We start from the raw sequence: 6,000 nt of genomic DNA on the forward strand, positions 1-6,000 counted from the left end.
TGTACCGGTAACCCCGCGCCCCTGTAATATAGCCCTCTCACACATGACTCTGTACCTGTAACACCCCTGTATATAGCTCCACATTGACCTCTGTACGGTACCCCGGTGCCTGTATATAGCCTCCACAATTGATCATCTGTACCGGTAACCCCCGTGCCACCTGTAATATAGCCTGCCACATTGACTCTGTACGCGGTAACAACCTGGTATAATGCTCACATTGATCTGTACCGTACCCCTGTATATAGCCTGCACATTGACTCTGTACCGGTTACCTCCCTGTATATAGGGCCTCACAATTGACTCTGTACCGGTACCTACCCTCCCTGTATATAGCCTCCACATTGACTCTCTAAGAACGGTACCGGCCCGTATATAGCCTCCACATTGACTCTGTACCAGTCTTCCCCTGTATATAGCCTCCACAATTGAACTCTGTACCTGGTACGCTCCCCCTTGTATATAGCCTCCACATTGGATCCTGTACCGGTACCCAGTCCCCCTGTATATAGCCTCCAATTGGACTCTGTACCGTAACACCCTGTAATATAGGCCTCCACATTGGACTCTGTACCGCCGGTACGCCTCCAGCCCCTTTGTATATAGCCTCCACATTGACTCTGTACAACCGGGGTACCCCCCTGTATATAGCTTCACATTGACTCTGTACCGGTACCAGCCCCTGTATATAGCCTCCACATTGACTCTGTAACCGGCCGTCCCCTGTTATATAGCCTCCCCCCAATTGAACATCTGTACCGGTTGTACCGCCCTGTATATCGCCTCCACATTGACTCTGTACCGGTACCGCGCCCCCTGTATATAGCCTCCACATTGACTCTGTACGCGGTAACGCCGCTCACCCTCGCGCCCCCCTGTATATAGCCTCCACATTGACTCTGTAGCCGGTACCACGCGTGTCCCTGTATATAGCCTCCACATTGACTTCTGTACCGTAAACACCCTGTAATTATAGCCTGCACACATTGACTCTGTACCGGTACCCTCCCTGTATATAGCCTCCCAATGTGACTCTGTACGGCAGTCCCGGCACCTGTATATCGCTCTCCCATTGACTCTGTCCCGTAAACCCCTGTAATATAGCCTGCCACATTGACTCTGTCACCGGTAACCCCTGTATATAATGCCTCCACATTTGACTCGTACGGTACCCGCGCCCCGCGGCGTCCCGTCCCTGTATATAGGCCTCCACATTGACCTCTGTACGCGGTACCCCCCTGTATATAGCGCTCCCACATTGACTCTGGTACCGGTACCTATCCACCCTGTATATGCCTCACATTGGACTTTTTTTCCTGGGTACCGGTACCCCTTGGTATATAGCTCCACATTGACTCTGTACGCGGTACCCGCCTGTAATATAGCCTCCAACATTGGACTCTGTACCGGTACGCCCCCTGTATATAGCCTCCACATTGGGGACTCTGTCCCGGTACCCACTGTATATAGCCTCCACATTGACTCTGTAACGTAAACCCTGTATTAGCCTCCACACTTGACTCTGTACCGTACCCCCTGTATATAGCCTGCCAACTTGACTCTGTTAAACCGGTCCCCCCCCTGTAATATAGCGCTCCACATTGACTCTGTAACCGGGTTACCTCCTCCGGCGCTGGTGCCCCCTGTATATAGCCTCACATTGCTCTGTACGTAACACCCTGTATATAGCCTCCACATTGACTCTGTAACCGGTACCGCCCCCCCCTGTATATAGGCCTCCCACATTGATCTATGTACCGGTACCGGCCCTGTTATATAGCCTCCACATTGACTTCTGTAACGCGGTACGTCCCCCCCTGTATAATAGCCTCCACATTGATCTGGTACCGGTACCCCCCTGTTATTAGCCTCCACATTGGGGCCTCTGTACCGGTACCTTCGCTCCTGTAATAGTCGGCTCCACATTGACCCTCTGTACCCGGTACACTGTCCCCCTGTATTAGCCTCCACAATTGACTGCTGTAACCGGTACCCCCCTGTATATAGCCTTCCACAATTGATCTGTACCGGTAACCTCACCCCTGTATATAGCCTTCCACCTTGGGACTCTTGTACCGGTAACTCCTGGTATAATAGGCCTCCCACCATTGACTCTGTTACCGGGTACCCGCCCTGTATAATAGCCTCCACATTGACTCTGTAACCGGTACCCCTGTATATACGCCTCCACATTGACCTCTGTATCGCGGTACCCGTGCCCACCCTTTATATAGCTCCAATTGACTTGTACCGGTAACAAGAGTCAATGTGGAGGCTATATACAGGGTGTCACCGGTTACAAGAGTCAATGTGGAGCCTATATACAGGGGGGTAACCGAGTAACAGAGTGCAATGTGGAAGACTATATACAGGGGGGTACCCAGTAGCAGAGTCAAATGTGGAGGCTATATACAGGGGGTACCGTGTACAGAGGTCAATGTGAAGCTATATACCAGGGGTACGGTACAGAGTCAATGTGGAGAGCTATCATATAAGGGGGGGTACCGAGTAACAGAGTCAATGTGGAGACTTACTGGAGGGGTACAGTTAGCAGGTCAATGTGGAGACTATATACAGGGGTACCGTACAGAGTCAATGGTGGAGGACTTATCCAGGAGGGTACGTGTCAGAGTCAATTGTGGGCTAATATACCAGGGGGGTAACGCACGTAACAGAGTCAATGTGGAGGCTATATACAGGGGGTACGGGTACAGAGTCAATGTGTAGGCTATATACAGGGGGGGTACCGGTACGAGTCAATGTGAGGCTATATACGGGGGGTACGTACAGGAGTCAATGGTGGAGGCTATATACAGGGGTGTCCGGTACAGAAGTCAATGTGAGGCTATATACAGGGGGGTACGGGTAACAGAGTCAATGTGGAGGCTATATACAGGGGGTCGGACAGAGGTCATGTGTGGAGGCTATATACAGGAGGGTACCGGTATCCAGAGTCAATGTGGAGGCACTATATACAGGGTGTTACGGTACAGAGTCAGTGCTGGAGGCTAATATACGGTGGGGTACGGTACACGAGTCAATGTGGAGGCTATATACAGGGGGGTAACCTGTATAGAGTCAAATGTGGCGGACTATATCAGGGGTAACCTGTACAGAGTCAATGTGGAGGCTATATACGGGGGTACCGTAACACGAGTCAATGTGGGAGGCATAATACAGGGGGTACCGGTTACAGAGTCAATGTGGGAAGGCCTATATACACGGGGGGTACCGGTACATGAGTCAATGTGGATGCTATATACAGGGGGGGTTACCGGTACAGAGTCAATGTGGAGGCTATATACAGGGGTACCGGTCACAGAGTCAATGTGGAGGCTTATATACACGGGTGGGTTACGGTACAGAGTCAATGTGGAGGCGATATACAGGTTGGGGTACTGGTTAGCAAGAGTCAATGTGGAGGCTATATACAGGGGGGGTACCGGGTACAGAGTCAATGTGGAGGCTCTATACAGGGTGTTACGGTAGCAGAGTCAATGTGGAGGCTATGATAGCAGGGGGGGTACCGGGTACCAGAGTCAATGTGGAGGCTATATACAGGGGGGGGTACTCGGTACGAGTCAAATGTGGAGGGCTATTATACAGGGGGGTACCGTAACAGAGTCAATGTGGAGGCGATAATACAGGGGGTACGGTACAGAGTCCATGTGGGAGGCTATATCCAGGGGGGTACCGGTAAGACGTCAATTGTGGAGGCTAATATACAGGGGGGTACCGGTTACAGAGTCAATGTGAGAGGCTATAATACATGGGGGGGTACCGGTACAGAGTCAATGTGGGCTATATACAGGGGGGTACGCGGTACAGAGTCAATGTGGAGGCTTATATACAGGGTGTTACGGTACAGAGTCAATGGGAAGGCTATATACCGGGGGGGTACCGGTAGCAGAGTCAATGTTGGAGGCCTATAATACAGGGGGTACCGGTCAGAGTCAATGTGGAGGCTATCAATACAGGGGGTACTGGTACAGAGTCACTGTGGGAGGCTTATATACAGGGGGTACCGGTTAGAAGAGTCAATGTGGAGGGCTCTATACAAGGGGGTACCGGTACAGAGTCCAATGTGGGGCTATATACAGGGGGTACGGTACAGAGTTCAAGTGGAGGCTATATAGCAAGGGGTACCGGTAGCAGAGTCAATGTGGAGGCTATATTTTACAGGGTGTTACGGTCCCGAGTCAATGTGGAGGCTATATGACAGGTGGGGTACGTACAGAGTCAATGTGGAGGCTATATACATGGGGGGTACCGTACAGAGTCAATGTGGATGGCTATATACAGGGTGTTACGGTACAGAGTCAATGTGAGGCTATATACAGGGGGGGGTACCGGTACAGAGTCAATGTGGAGGCTATATACAGGGGGGGTACCGGTAGCAGAGTCAATGTGGAGGCTATATACAGGGGGGGTACCGGGTACAGAAGTCCAAGTGGAGGCTACATATACAGGGTGGGTTCACGGTAGCAGGAGTTCAATGTGGAGGCTATATAAGGGGGGGTTACCGGTAGCCAAGAGTCAATGGTGGAGGCTATATACAGGGGGTACGGTAGCCGAGTCACTTGTGGAGGAGTATATACAGGGGGTACGGTACAGAGTCAATGTGGAAGGCATATACAGGGGGTAACAGGTAGAGAGTCAATCGTGGAGGCTATAATGACAGGGGGTTACGCGGTACAGAGTCAAATGTGGAGGCTATATACAGGGGGTCGCTGGTACAGAGTCAATGTGGAGGCTATATAGCAGGGGTAACGCGGTACAGAGTCAATGTGGAGGCTATACTACAGGGGTGTTTACGGTACAGTAGTCCCAATGTGGAGGCTATATACTAGGTGGGGTACCGGTTCAAGAGTCAATGTGGAGGCTATAATACAGGGGGGTACCGGGTACAGAGTCAATGTGGAGGCTATATACAAGGGGTTACGGTACAGAGTCCAATGTGGAGGCTTATACAGGGGGGGTACCGGTACAGAGTCAATGTGGGCGGCATATACAGGGGGGTACCGGTACATGGTCAATGTGGAGGCTTTAAATAATACAGGGGGGTACCGTTACAGAGTCAATTGTGGAGCGCTATATACAGGGGGTACGTACAGAGTCAAATGTGGAGGCCATATACAGGGGTACCGGTCACAGAGTCAATGTGGGAGGCTATATACAGGGGGTACCGTAACCAGAGTGCACTTGTGGAGGCTATATACAGGGGGGTACGCGGTACAGGAGTCAATGTGGAGGCCTATATAGCAAGGGGGTGTACCGGTAGCAGAGTCAATGTGGAGGCTTATACCATGGGTAGCGGTAAGAGTCAATTGTGGCGGCTATATCAGGGTGTTACGGTCAGCATGAGTCAATGTGGAGGCTATATACAGGTGGGGTACCGGTCCCGCAGAGTCAAATGGTGGAGGCTATCTACAAGGGGGGTTACCGTACAGAGTCAGATGTGGAGGCTATATACAGGGTGTTACGGTAGCAGAGTCCAATGTGGGAGGCTTATAATTACAGGGGGGGGTACCGGTAGCAGAGTCAATGTGGAGGCTATATACAGGGGGGTACCGGGGTACCACGAGTCAATGTGGAGGGCTATATACAGGGGGGTAGCGCGGTACAGAGTCATGTGGCGGCGATATTACAGGGGTACCGGTCAGCAGAGTCAATGTGGTAGGCTATATAACAGGGGGTACGCGGTACAAGTCAATGTGGACGGCTATATACAGGGGGGGTACGCGGTACAGAAGTCAATGTGGAGGCTCATATACAGGGGGGTACCGGTACAGAAGTCAATGTGGAGGCTATATACAGGGGGGTACCGGGTAAGCATGCCGTCAATGTGGAGGCTTCATATACAGGGTGTTTACGGGTACAGAGTCAATGTGGGAGGCTATATACAGGGGGGGTACCGGGTACAGAGTCAACTGTGGAGGCTATATACAGGGGGGGACCGGTGTACAGAGTCAATGTGGAGGCTATATACAGGGGGGGTAC

Source organism: Salvelinus sp. IW2-2015, unplaced genomic scaffold, assembly GCF_002910315.2.
Source record: "Salvelinus sp. IW2-2015 unplaced genomic scaffold, ASM291031v2 Un_scaffold1431, whole genome shotgun sequence".
Lineage (NCBI taxonomy): Eukaryota > Metazoa > Chordata > Actinopteri > Salmoniformes > Salmonidae > Salvelinus > Salvelinus sp. IW2-2015.